This window comes from Coenobita brevimanus, chromosome 71 (genome assembly GCF_032717465.1).
Source record: "Coenobita brevimanus isolate Jiangsu-jjx chromosome 71, ASM3271746v2, whole genome shotgun sequence".
In the NCBI taxonomy this organism is placed as follows: Eukaryota; Metazoa; Arthropoda; class Malacostraca; order Decapoda; family Coenobitidae; genus Coenobita; species Coenobita brevimanus.
In genome coordinates, this window is record NC_137024.1 from 42,549,445 (window position 1) to 42,564,444 (window position 15,000).

The window sequence follows — 15,000 nt, forward strand, 5'->3', positions numbered from 1 at the left end:
AAAACACTGGAACCCAATTACTATGATCTATTCTATCGCATATCTATAATTAGTCTCAAAAAATACTGCCATAATTAACCTCTCATTTCTAGGTCATCTGTGTGGGCGATTTTAATTAATTACACAGACATGACAGTAAAATATATTAAGGTCTTCCAGGAAACCATCATTAGAAATACAGTATATACGAGTTACGATGGAATAATCGAAAAGTTTCCAGCAAATTTATGTACAACCCAAAACCCAGACTTATACAAATTTCTAAACTATATAAAAATACACCACCTATATCTTCCCCAGAGAATAAAATGCATCTCAATCCAGTCCCTCCCCCACCCGAAAAAAAAATGCATGGAATAGTCATCACACTTTAAACAGAGTACGCAAATATTTCGTTTTAAGTTTAAGCCGTAAAAAGAACTAACTAAAAAAGCAAATAAAGCGCCTCGGACCCGGACGGACCATACGTTGATGACTAAGGAACGGACAAAGGACATTCTGAGAGTAGGAACGTGGAATGTGAGAGGAGTGAATGATGAAGTGAAAGAGAGAGAGATTGTCCAGGTGCTTGAGGATGCAAAAGTGGATATATGTGGATTGACTGAAACTAAATGGAAAGGTGAAAGGATGAGAGAATGGGAATACGGTGTAGGTATATGTGCGGGAGTCAGTGAGAATGAGAGGGCAAGAGAGGGAGTATGTCTGATGATAAGCAAGAAGTGGAAGGAGAATATAAGAGAGTATGGAACAGTGGGTGCAAGGATTGTATGGGTGAGGATGAAAGTAGGTATACAAGCATGGGCGATTGTATGTGTATATGCTCCAACAGAGGATCGAGTGGCAAGAGTGAAAGATGAGTTTTGGGCGAAGTAGAAGCATGTATGGACAAGTTTGAGAGGAGCGAGAGAGTGCTGTTGATTGGAGACATGAATGGCAAGTCGGGAATGTACGAGTGGATGGAGTGGTTGGTCAGTGGGGTGTGCCAGCGGAAGTAGATGGGAATGGTAGTGCTTTGGTGGACATCTGTGTTGGTAAGGGTTGGCAATAGCCAACACCTACTTTCGTCATAAGATGATCCACCGGTATACATGGAGAGTAATGAGGAGGATGGATGGTGAACTTGTTGAACGAAAGGCAATGATAGACTACGTGTGTGGATGAGCGAATGAGAAGACAAGTGTTGGATGCAAGGGTGTGGAGAGGGTGGGGGAATGGAGTCTCGGACCATCACTTAGTGATGGCCAAGAGTAGAGCTGCAAAGAAAGTGGTTGAGGAGGCAAGAGGGAGGAAGACAGGAGGAAGCAGCTCCTGTGAGAAGAGTGGAGAAATTGCAAGATAGTGAGAAGAGGACAGAGTATAAGAGCATAGTGGAAGAAAGATTGGGAAGGTATGAGCTAGAGCAGATGGAAGGGGTGGAAGACGTATGTAAGATATTCACGGAAGAGATAAGCACAGCGTGTGAGGCGGTTTGTGGAGTGAGGAGGAGATGCAAGGGTGTGCAAGGGACAGCATGGTGGAATGATGAGGTGAAACGAGCTGTGGAACAAAAGAAGAAGGCATATGGTGAATGGTTGGCGAGTAGAGGTAGGGAGAAGATGAGAGAGAGAAGAGAGAAGTATATGTGAGCAGGAGAAGGAGGTTAAGAGACTGGTAAGGAGAGTAAGAAGAAAGTGGATGAAGAGTTTGGGAGGAATCTGAGTGTGAAATGGAGAGTAAGAAATTGTTTTGGAAGGAGGTAAAGAAAGTAAGGCAGTGTGAAAGGGGAAATAGTAGGGGAGTGAAAGATAGGAATAATAGATTGTTGGTGGAGAAGAGAGAGAGAAATTGAGGAGATGGAAGGAGCACTTTGAGGATTTGTTGAATGTAGAGAGTGAGAGCAGTGTGAGTATAAGTGGTTGGGGAATGGCTGGGAGAAGAAGAGATGAGAGGAGGGAGGAAGAGATCAGTAGGTCGGAAGTAGTGGAAGCGATGAAGAAGATTAAGCTGGGAAAGGCCCCAGGAATTGATGGAGTGTGTGGTGAAATGCTTAGGTATGGGGGTGAGATTGTTGTGGAGTGGATATGGAAGTTGTGTAGATTGGCTTGGGAAGAGGGAAGGGTTCCAGAGGACTGGAAATCAGGTATAATTGTTCCTCTGTACAAAGGGGAGAGAGAAGTCTGTGGTAACCATAGGGGTATTTGCCTTCTTAGTGTGACTGGTAAAATATATGGTAGAATACTCATTGATAGGGTTAGGCATATGACAGAGGAGCTAGTTGGAGAAGAACAAGGGGGATTTAGGAAGGGAAAAGGTGTGTAGATCAGATATTTGTTCTAAGATGTTTAGTGGAGAAGTATCTAGAGAAGGGAAGGAAAGTGTACGCTGCCTTCATGGACTTGGAGAAAGCTTATGACAGAATAGATAGGAAAGGTATGTGGAAGGTATTAAGAATATATGGAGTGGAGGGGAAATTGTTGAGTGCTGTGAAGAGTATGTACGAGGGAGCTAGGGCTACGGTGCGAGTGGATGGTGAGCTGAGTGAGTTCTTTGATCTCAATGTGGGACTGAAACAGGGGTGTGTAATGTCTCCTTGGCTGTTTAATATATATGGATGGGGTCGTAAAGGAGGTACAAGGTAGGGCAGTGGATGTGGGGGTGGCCTTAATGAATGAGGGTGAGATTTGGAAGCTTCCGGTGTTGCTGTTTGCTGATGATACAGTATTGTTGAGTGAAGATGAATGGGAGTTGCAAGGTTTGGTGAATGAATTTGGGACAGTGTGTAGGAGGAGGAAGCTGAAAGTTAATGTAAACAAAAGTAAAGTTATGGTGTTTGAGAGGAATGAAGTCACAGAGTGTGCAGTGAGGTTGGATGGTGAGGATATGGAGAATGTGAGTGCATTCAAGTACTTGGGTAGTGTGATGAGTAAGGATGGAACTTTGGGGGATGAAGTACGTGAAAGGGTACAGCAGGGAAGGAAGGTTGTTGGCACACTGAAAGCAGTGATGAGAAATAGGGAGGTGAGTATGGAAGTTAAGAAGTCACTGCATGATGGTATTGTGATCCCTACCCTGACGTATGGAAGCGAGGCGTGGACCTTGCAAAGAGGGGAACAAGTCAAGAGTGAGAGCAGTGGAAATGAGTTACTTGAGAGGAGCATGTGGAGTGACATGGAGGGACAGGTTGACGAATGAAGAAGTGAAGGAACGTTGTGGGGTAGATGTGGATGTGGTTGAAAAGATTAGGAGAAATACACTGAGGTGGTTTGGACATGTGGAGAGGATGGAGAATGAAAGACTGACTAAGAGGGTGTATGTAGGTGAGGTGGAGGGAGGGAGAGGGAGGGGTAGACCGAGGATGAGGTGGAGGGATGGAGTTGAGAGGTATATGAGGGAGGGGGGGGTGAGTTGGGGGGAGGGGAGTCAAATGGTGGGTGACAGAGTGACTTGGAGGCGTTTTGTCTGCGGCCACCCTTTGCGGGATTAGGGCGTCGGGCTATAGATAGATAGATAGAAGTAAAATATTTATCTGAAAGTGTCCAGCACAGCAACAGCTTTTTTTTTTTTTTTTTCCCCAGAATAAATGGAGTGGATAGCATGTTTCAAATCCTTACCAAAACAAAATAATACACACGCACGTGTACACACACACACACACACACACACACACACACACACACACACACACACACAACATGTTTTTTAAAAGTAAATACTGTGTGGCCTGTATGTAGCTGCAACCTCCACTCTACCCTACCTTGCTCCACTTTGCTCACTGCCGCCCTACACGATATATCAGGGGTGTCACCAGCCCTCATGTTATTAAACCTCACCCCTCACACACACACACACACACACACACACACACCGCTTTCATCCCTCGCGCTAAACTCACACAGAACAATCCGACGACATATTACCTTCCTCAACTACACTTCTCACTACTTTATCTTTGCCCTTCACTCTAACCTCACACAACCCTCACACTAAATTCTGAGTCCTCACACACCATCCTCCCTCTCTCTCTCTCTCTCTCTCTCTCTCTCGCTCACTCGCTCGCTCCTCTTATACTGCAGTCTGTATTCTCACCCCTTTCACACTACCTCACCCTGATATCACTTTCACCTCACTCTCATACTTTATACCTAGTCTTCACACACTTCCCTTCCGTGTGTGTGTGTGTGTGTGTGTGTGTGTGTGTGTGTGTGTGTGTGTGTGTGTGTGTGTGTGTGTGTGTGTGTGTGTGTGTGTGTGTGTGTGTGTGTGTGTGTGTGTGTGTGTGTGTGTGTGTGTGAGAGAGAGAGAGAGAGAGAGAGAGAGAGAGAGAGAGAGAGAGAGAGAGAGAGAGAGAGAGAGAGAGTGAGTCAATAATCAATGAGAAAACAAAAGACCAAGAAATCAACAACACGTCAGAATTCATGACGGAGGACAAAGATGCAGGAGGAAAGAAAGGGAGGGAAAACAGGCAAAAACAAAGATGCCTGAACGAGAATGAAAGAGAGACAGGAAGAAAGGATGGAAGGAAGGAATTATGGAGGGAAGTAACGAAGGAGTTCGAGAGGGAAGTAAGGAAAGAATCTGAGGGAGGGAGTTAGGGAAGGCAGGAAGGAAGGAAGGAGAAAGCGAAGGAAGGACGGAAGGAAAGATTAACAGTAGGAATGAAAGGAAACACGAAACTGGAAAATGGAACAAGTCATCATCTGAAAGAAGGAATAAAAAATACAGTATATAAATAAAGTACTAAACTGAAGATATGACTGACTGACTGATAAACTGACACTCTGACTGACTTTAGGAATGAAGAAAGGAAGGAGGGAAACAAGAGCGAAGAAAGGACGGGAAGAAGGGTGAGGAGACAACAGCCCAAGAAACGAAGCAGTGACGGAAAAAATAGGAAGCAGTAAAGACAAGAAAATGAACATGAAAGAAATTAAATGCCCAGAAGTGGCGAAAAGATATGCCATGATCTAGATGTTTACGGATGGAAGGAAAGAGGGAAGAAAACTCATGAAAAACGAGAAAATGAAAGAAATTTAAAAAATGCAAAAACAAATAACGTATGGAAGAAGTGAAAACCCAAAGCAAGTAGCAGAGATGAAAAGAAGGAAAGAAAACAAAATGAAACAGGAGGAGAGAACAAAAAAAAGCAAAAATAAGAAAGGCATGAAGTAAGAAAAGTTAGACGGCCAGAGGAAGGAAAAGCCGAGCTATAAAAGCCTAGTAACAAAAAATACATTGGATAAACTAAGATATGAGGATGGAAGCAAGGAGGGCAGGAAGGAAGGACGGGCGGATGGATTGTTGGAAGAATGGATGGAGGAAAGAGGGAGGGAAAGAAGGAAGGAAGGAAGAAAAAAGGATCAAAGACAATAAAGGATACGTAAAAGAAAAAGGAAGAAAACGAAATAAATGAGAACATAAAGGCTTGAAGGAAAGAAGGTCAGACGTGGAGACCAAACAGAAACCAGGCCGTAAAACCCAGTAAGTTGTCAGAAACTAGGTCGAAGTTGAGAGGTACACCGGCAACACCAGTAAACCGGCGGGTCAACACTGGTCTGTGTGTGTGTGTGTGTGTGTGTGTGTGTGTGTGTGTGTGTGTGTGTGTGTGTGTGTGTGTGTGTGTGTGTGTGTGTGTGTGTGTGAAAGGGCAAAGGATATATACAGTATATGTGTGCAAGTTCTGTAGCGGCGGGGTTGCACACGCCTGCCATGGGCGGACAACCCCACCACAAGATACACCTTGACGTTGTTTTTAATGGGTCCTACACACCAATAGCGGAACACCAGTCCTGTATGAGACAGCCCTTGCATGTATTCAATATGGACGGTGGGTGTTACTGCAGAAGTGGTGAAACGTAGAGGTGTCTGGTATATAGGAGGGCTACTGGGCCTTAGGAGCAGGCTGTGAAGCCTATGCCCAGAGTTGGACACATTAAAAGAGAATAAAAAATTATCCTTGGGCACTAGCGTAGCCAGGTCTCCACAAAAGTGGGAACCAAGGAATACAGAGGAAAGCAATAAGCAACAGACATGTTGGTTCTTTAGCGGCTGTTTGGTATAGAGAAGGTTATAACTAATAAAACAATTCTATTAGCTTATGACAAGAATAAAGCAGGAATGCTCCCAAACCCTGTTCTATGGGCCCACTGATAAATGTGCACACATCAAATACACTAATCTGAAACTTCAAATGGGGAGAGGCCAATGAGGGATGGGGTGAGGGTAAGAGTCTGACTTGGGGTCCCAGATTCCGCATTTCCACTTTCCTCATAGCTACGCAACTGTGCGTGAGACTTAAAGGAATTGCATTTTATGCTGCAAAAGGGTGCCCCGTCTCCACCAGATGATACAGGTTTCTTTAGCTTTTGTAGTACACGGTTAGAAATGCCCGTATATATGTTCCCTATCTTGTTGGGGTGTGGGTGCTGGAGAACGAATATAGCCGCATTTTTACGAGGATGAACTCAGGTTCCTTCCATTATATCTTGCTCTCCTCAAGAAGTTCGCATCAAAGTCGTTCCAAGGAGCGCCCCAAGTCAAGCACTAAACCAGTGAGGCGATGGATCCTCCCTCAAACCAAAATACCTCTGAAAACGATTTGGTCTATCCTTTCCCGGGAAAATGTCTTCATGTTTTCCAGCATTTCGCACTTAGAGGCAGCCAAGGAACATACCGAACTTACTTGAGGCGCAGGAAGCGGCAGACATTTCTAACTTCAGTGCCCTTTGAGCTCCTGACGACAAATTCTACAACCATGACTGAAAGTACGGAGACCTAAGCAAAGGGAACACAGCCACCAGCGAGGAGGCCAATACTGTGCTGTAAATCGCAAACAGATGTCACGGTTCTTGTAATCACACAGAGCATGGCAGCATGTTCTAGCGGTGACCTATGAGAAACAAAGTAGATTCAAGGATACAATAAAAGAACCTTGGTATCAGGTCGAATATTCCTTGATCTAAATTTTTAAAAGAATCATAAAACACGGCATCGAAGGGACACTGACGGGGTGCAAACATCTGAGAGATACACTAACCCCTCCAATCCTAAAGACGCATTATTCCATTTTTTCCTGCTGCTTTCGGACGAATTAATTAAACTCGCGGGTAACTCTTGCACTAATGGCGTTCATCTGGCCTGTATCTTGGCGCTCTGGTTCGAAACCTCTCTCCAAAACTGAACAAAGTCGTCTTCAGCTGCAAGAATAAAACGATAAAGTACGTCATGGGACTGAAGGGGTTACGGACATACTACAGCACCTACTTACAATGCGACAAATTAGACCGTCAACAAGATGGCACAGGAGGCTTCGTGGCATCTGTTCCTTCTTTTTTTTTTTTTTTTTTTTTTTTTTGCGACATTTTCACCTTTCTCTTGAATGTTATTTATATCATTTTATAATCCACATAGTTTACTTCAATAACGTAAAAATGGATAAGAAAGAATAATTTGCAGAATAAATTGATAAGGGCGAGATGCTACGGAATATCCAAAGATACTCAAAATGCAATTCGAAACAGACAAAGCTAGGAAGACCTCGAGGGTGTGGTAAGAAACAACAGGGACTGAAGGAGGAAAACAAGTGATGGCGAACGAGGATGAAAGGTTACAGAGGCAGAGGGAGAACTTGCAAAGGGCGCAGAGGAGGGGAAGAGCAAAGGGAGTAACTTGAAAGGGAGTAGAGGAAAAAAAGAAAGTTGTTCCGGGAGAGATTAAAAAAATAAGATAAAAGAGGGAAGTCATGATAAGATGGAGGAATGAAACTGCTGAAGGAAGGAAGGTAATGAAGGAAGGAAAAAGATGGAACTGAGAGAAATTAAAAATGAAGGAAGAGAGGGAGAACAATTACAGGAAGGGAGGGAGAAGTTATGAAGGGAGAGAAATCACGGAGGGAGGGAGGGAGGGAAAATATGAGGGAGGAAACGGCGAAAACTTACGCAGGAAGGGAGAAAAATTATACAAGGAGGAAGGAAAGCCGGGAAGGGAGGGAAGGGAGAAAACAGGGGAGCATGAGAAAACACCAGCTGACGTGTGTGTGTGTGTGTGTGTGTGTGTGTGTGTGTGTGTGTGTGTGTGTGTGTGTGTGTGAATTGGAATAAGGATAAAGAAACGAAGGGGTGGGAATAGGATGAGGTGAAGAGAAGGATTGAAAAGGAAAGAGAGAGAGGAAAAGGTAAAAGATAATTGAAGGGCAAGAAGAAGCAACTGAAGAAAAATTTAGGGGGAAGAATGGAGAAAAAAAACTGAGGGAGAAAAAGAGATTAATTAAGGACAGGACAGATAAAGTAGAGGACAAGAGAGGACAAAAGAAAGAAGAAGAGAAAGAGGAAAAGATGAAGAGGTGAATATCGGTGTAATGGAGAATGAAGGGAGGGAAAAAGGAGGGGTAAACGGAAGAGGGAGGGGTGAGAGGAAGAAGGGAGAGTGAGGAAAGATGAGAAGAAGGGAAGTAGGAGAAGGGAGGGATGCGGAGAGGTGAAATGGAGAAGGGCGAGAGCAGAGAGTGGGAAAGGAATGATGACTGAGGGAGAAAAACAAAGAGGGAGGGAGAAGAAATAAAGAGAGAGAGAGAGAGAGAGAGAGAGAGAGAATGAAGAGGGAGACAGGGCAGAGAAGCAAATGGGAAAGAAGTGAGAACGGAAGGAGAAAAATGAAGGGTGAAGGAAGTAAGAAAAAGAGTGTCGTGAGGAGTAAGAGGAGAGGCAGGGGAAGAAGGAAGAGGAATGAGGGAGGGAAGAAGGAGGCAGGAGAAGAGACGGAGTGGAGATGAAGGGTGAGAAGACACACTGAGGGAAGGAAGGAAGAGTGAGCAGGGAGGAGAAGAGGACGATGCGACAGAGTGAAGATGGAGGGTAAGAAGAAAATGAGGGAAGGAAGAATGAGCGAACTGTGAGGACTGAGGGGAGGAGAGGGAGAGGAGGGAAGAGAAGAGGTAGGGGAGATGGGTGGAGGGGAAAGGGAGGGAAGAGGAGACAGAGGGAGTGAGAGGACGAGGTGAAGGGCGAGGGGTGAAGGGGAAACTCTTCAACCTTAAGCCTCTCTCCATAATATGAACTTTTCCCTCGGCTTCTGACACATTAAAATTTCCATACTGATGAAGGGGTAGGGGGAGGGATGGGGGAGCAGGAGAAGGGGAAAAGAGGGGAGAGGGGAAACGGGGAGGAAGAATGGGGAAGGAAGAAGAAAGGAAGGAATAAAAGTGGGGGGAGGACAGAGAAACAGAGAGGGGAGAAGAGAATGAAGAGGTACAAGGAACGTAGAGGGAAAGGAAAAGGAAAGAGGAGAAGGAGGGGGGAAAAGGCGAGAAGGAAAAAAGCAAGGGAAGAAGAAGAGGAATGGAAGAATCAGTATCAACCCATTTTTTAATACCTTTTGGGGTGGGAATTTGAAGATGGAAGAGAGAGAGAGAGAGAGAGAGAGAGAGAGAGAGAGAGAGAGAGAGAGAGAGAGAGAGAGAGAGAGAGAGAGAGAGAGAGAGAGAGAGAGAAATAAGCTGGAAACAAATTAGAGAATAAAAGGTGTGAAAATGGGAAAGAAAGGAAAAAGGACACAAGAACGTAATGTACAAGAGGAAGAAAAAGTGAAGAGAATGGAAGGGAATTACTAACGAAAGAGAAAGTGAGAAAAGAAGAGTATGAAATGGAAAAGAAAAGGAGAAGAAAAGAAAGATAATGGAAAGAAAGGAAAGAGGAATTGAAAATGGAAGGTAGAGATGAAACAGAAAAGGAAGAGGTCGGGATAAAACAATACGGAAATGGGAAAGTGAGAGAATACATGGGGAGAATGAAAACAGGAAAGAGAAAGAGAGAGCGGAAAGGAAGGTAACAACGCTAAAGAAATCGATGAGGAAAGAAGAAGGAAAGGTGAAAGCTGGAAAGAATGACAGGAGGTAAGAAGACGGGATAACCTGAGATGGAAACAGGAGAGACAGAGAAAAGGTGAGGAAACATGAAAGGGCAGAAATACAAAAGCGCGAGAGAGAAAGGGAAGGGAAAAGAAAGGCAGAGGTGGGAATCAGAAAAAATGAAGAGGAAGAAGGGCAGACCTGCTCAAAATGACGGAAAGCAGAAAGAAAACTGAAATACGAGAGAAAAAACACAAATGGAACGGCAGAACAAGGAAATAGAGAGAAAAGAGGAAGAGAAACAGAAGGCAAAAGTGGGAATCAGAAAAAATGAGGAGGTAGAGAAGTGCTGTCAAAAAACACACATGGGAGAATAAAAACTGAAACAGGAGAAAAGGGGGGGAAGAAAAAATAAGAATAAAAAGGGTAAAAAGGCATTAAAAATAAAACAACAACAAAAGCCAACAAGAGCAAACCTAAACAAATTATCAACGCCTCTCATTCCAAAGCTGAAAATAATTCTACCGTGAATAACAAATGAGTCTAAACTGTCGCCTTGAAAAACCGCCTCGTTCTTCACTGTTATTCATGTCTGCGGTGATGTGTTCCTTTCTGTGTGTGTGTGTGTGTGTGTGTGTGTGTGTGTGTGTGTGTGTGTGTGTGTAGAAACGACTTGCTTGAACAATACTGTTACACAAAAATGAGAGAGAGAGAGAGAAAAAAAAAGAGAGAGAGAGAGAGAGAGATTCCAGACCATTACCGCTAGTTCATGAGTGCTGAGTTAAGAATATGAGACAAGTTAAGGAAAATGAGCCAAGATAAGAAAATGAGAAAGGAGAAAAGTGGAAGAGGAAAATAAGGAAATGAGAAAGATGGGGAAAATGAGAGGAAGAAAACGATAATGGGAACTGAGACAAGCATGGATACTACAGTAAATGTGGGAAGAAGAGCATGAGATACATGAAGAAACTGAGACAAGAGAGAGAAGTGGGTATTATGAGGAAAATGTTTAAGTAGGGCAAATGAGACGCGTGAGACAAATGATTCAATTCAGGAGGGTGATGTAAGTAGTTATAAATGAAGAGGATGAGACGAGGAAAATCAGGCAAGTGCAGAAAATGAGTCAAGGAAGGATGAAACATGAGAAAGGAATATGAAGCAAATGAGTAAGATGAGGCAAGTGAGGAAAATGTACAGTGCGGATGAGGTAAATAATAAAAAAATCCGATACCTAAGAATCATAAAGAGAGCCACAATTAATAAAACAAAACCAGACGAATAATCAGACTTGAGGAAATTGAGGAAAGTGATGATCAGTGAGAGGAGATGACAAAAATATTGTGAAGAAAATGAAGCAAGCGAGAAAAAAGTGGGCCGACTGAGGAGAATGAACTGAGGAAAATTAATGATGGCTCAAAGCAAGGATGATAAAGCAGACGAAAATAAAGAGAAGAGAAAAATGTGAAGGGAAAGAAAATGTCAAGTGAAGAAAATGAGGCAAGTGAAGAAAAAGTGAAGAAACTAAAGCAAGTGGAGAAATAAAGCAAGTAAAGAAAATAAAGCAAGTGAAGAAGAAGCAGGTGAAGAAAATGAAGCATGTGATGAAAATAAAGTGAAGAAAAACACAGCAAGTGAAGAAAGATAAAGCAAAAGAAGAAAATGAAGTGGAGAAATTAAGCAGGCGAAGAAAATGAAGCAAGTGATGAAAATAAAGCAAATGAAAAAAAATGAGGCAAGTGAAGAAAATAAAGCAAGTGAAGAAAATAAAGCAAGTGAAGAAAATAAAGCAAGTGAAGAAAAAAGGCAAGTGAAGAAAAAAGGCAAGTGAAGAAATAACGCAAGTGGAGAAAATGAAACAAGTGATGAAAATGAATCAAGTGATGAAAATGAATCAAGGGATGAAAATGAATCAAGGGATGAAATTAAAGTGAAGAAAAATACAAGTGAAGAATAATAAAGGAAGTGAAGAAAATGAAGCAAGTGAAGAAATAAAGCAGGCGAAGAAAATGAAGCACGTGATGAAAATAAAGCAAGCGAAGAAAATAAAGCAAGTGAGGAAAGTGGGGCAAGTGAGGATGAATTTTGTTAGCTGGGAGCAGAAGAAGCGAGGAAGCCGGAGTTGAGAAATTGTCGTTCCTCTTGCTCACACTTCTTTGCCATAAGTTGAGAGAGAGAGAGAGAGAGAGAGATTCTTGTAAATCTAAGTAATCTGCAACATTGTAAAAAATAATCTGCCCTCGCTAAACGTGGTGGCGACATTACACTATTAATTATCGTTATGTAGCCCACCACAATAAACTAACTCACTCTCTAGCATATTTTTGGACTCCTACACACCTTAATAAACTAAAACAGGCAACGCTACCCTGTTGCAACTCTCCATCTGATCAAGCACATCCCCCCCCACCTCCCTGCACACCCAACCAAACGCGTGACTGCCCTCACCCCCCCCCTCCAATCTTTTCTTTTAAAAGAGGGAGTCAGAAGAACGCCTTAAGGACACATTGCATGGGCCCTTCAGATTCCTTGCGCTGGTTGGTTTGAAATCTCTGAAGTTTTTTTTTTTTTCACATTCCATTATAAAAAAAAAAAAAAAAAATTAAGACACAGCATTCTACCTATCAAAAGGCACCAATTCACTATAAGACACATATATATGTGAATTTTCATGACTCTATAGCGAATACTTTCTGCGTTTTGACCCAGAAACGACATCTCTATGCCAGGCCAGCCGTTCTGCCGCCCAACTCTACGGACGTACACCTATTGATCCCAATGACAACAACATCCTCCTCTGACTATGTCAGGTGGAGGGTAATAATAATGAGGGCATTAAACGACAATAAAACGAGCAAATAACGAGCAAAATAAAGACAGAACACGGACTCGACCTCCGACTCACTGAATGGCAAGCGCCACCTTCCCCTCTGAGCCACACGGGATGGACAAAATTTCTCAGCAGGAACCTCTACCGGATAATACGTCCCCCAGTCTTCCTCACTTGTAAACAAATAAATATTCTCACTTATGTGAATTGGAGGTTAGCTGTATCACTTCACTATTGCCTCTTATACGCTTTAATTAAACTGTCTTTGCAAAACTATCCTAAACCGTACCAATATGTGTGCTTGCTCTAGTTCATTGTTAATGGAAAGGTTAAACATGTCACTGTGTTCATAAATCAGTCTTAAGTACGGCATAATGGAAGTGAGAAAAGTAGCTGAACTAAAAAGTGGCTAAGGAGGAGTTCATGGAAGTTTGACAATCCGCGAATAATTATAGTTTTTTAGGAAGACAGAAACGCTACTGTTGAAGAGGACGATTTCAGAAGGGGAGAGGATATCTGAATACTTCACGATAGGGAGAGGAAGAAATCAGTTGTTCGGGGAAGTATGTAATCTGGGGTAACATATCACAAAATAGGCTCATACGACAGACAAGAAATGGAAAGATGGCAGAACGAAGACAAAAGGGATAAGACAAGGTTTCAAAGACTCGTCAATGAATCATATTTTTAATGGCACAAGGGATTTCTTAGCACCTCTCCTTTGGTGACTTGTTCTGCATAGTACACCTTTATTTTCTCGTGTCCGTTGTGTATGTTTAACATCGCCGTGGTTTGAATTAGTTACCTGCAATCAAAGAAGCATAAATCTTTCCAGTTCCGTCTGAAGAATATTTACAAATGGCGAAATAATAATGAAGACGCTATCTCAATTCTACTTCATTCACTTTAACTTGGCCCATATTTTCATCCTTTCACAGCTTATTACATGTAGCCCAGTGGTAGCAAATGACAATACTGTGCCTCTACATCCTTCATGTTGCACTTCCTCGTGACTAGCATCTTATTCTAGTGTTAATCTATTGTCCTAACTCAGCAGTCAAGATGGAAGGAAGGCAATTTTAGGCCAAGGCAAAGTGGACAGTGCATTATATTGTTTCAGATTATTCGATTTTTCTGCTACGTATCTGTCTAACATTGGGAAGATACTTGTGTGTCTGCTTGTACGTGCGGCTAATAAGGCGCCAAGGGTAAAATGTATCGCAGAAGAGGAGTTACAAATGCTCCGAAAACAGGCAGACACCGAGCCATAAAACCGTCGAGCGCAAAAGGACATACATCACAGCCAAGAAAAGATCACTGAGGGATGGGAATTAGTTACCCTTCCCTTCACTACCATGACGCCCTTTTTCATTATGCTCTTACCGCCTTCAGACGATTATTATTATTATTTCAGGTTTGCAATGACCCCTCCTATTGCAGATGTAAAAAAAAATTCTACCCTATTCCCGTTCACTCTCAGATTCTCTCTCTCTCTCTCTCTCTCTCTCTCTCTCTCTCTCTCTCTCTCTCTCTCGCTCAAGCCAAACAACGTTGTCGGAAGGTAAGAAATGACTATCGAGGACATCATCGTTGTGAAGGGTTAACACAGAAGGAAATCATGTTAACAGAAAAAAAAAAAAAACTGCCAAACTATCAAAATAAACAGCTGGATGGGATGGGATTGTCGCCCCATCACCAAAATAAACGATAATGGAGAGGGACGCCTTCACGTGGTGGCGCCGATATATAGCCAGGTCGCTCAAATGCCTGGTTATACAAACGTCCATCAGCTACTTCTCTATCCCCCAAAAGGAGACTCGTGAACTGGAGGAGATCAACTTAAGCCTGTAGTCCACTGGGTCATGTTTCAGACGAACTTGGAGCTACTACTACTACTCCTACTACTACTACTACTACTAATACTGCTACTACTACTACTACTACTAACAACATTACTAATAGTACTACTACTATTATTATTACAACTACTACTAATACTAATAACACCATCACCATCCCCACAGCGAGCGACAACTGGAATGACCCCGACAATGACTTACACCAAGTTGCTGCCCTTAACCACGTGACAGGTGCCGTGACTCAACTGAATGTGGCATAATCGATTGTTATTTCCACCACGACCGTTGCGAGAACAATGACTACGCCACTGATGCTGCAGGAAGAGTTAAGCTCCAAGAGATGCGGTGTTTGGGGTTCACAGCTACCCAAAGTTCTCCTCCTGTACCACAAGTTATGTCTGGCTTACTTCACAGGATCGTATGAGACATTTTGCTGTGTGTGTGTGTGTGTGTGTGTGTGTGTGTGTGTGTGTGTGTGTGTGTGTGTGTGTGTG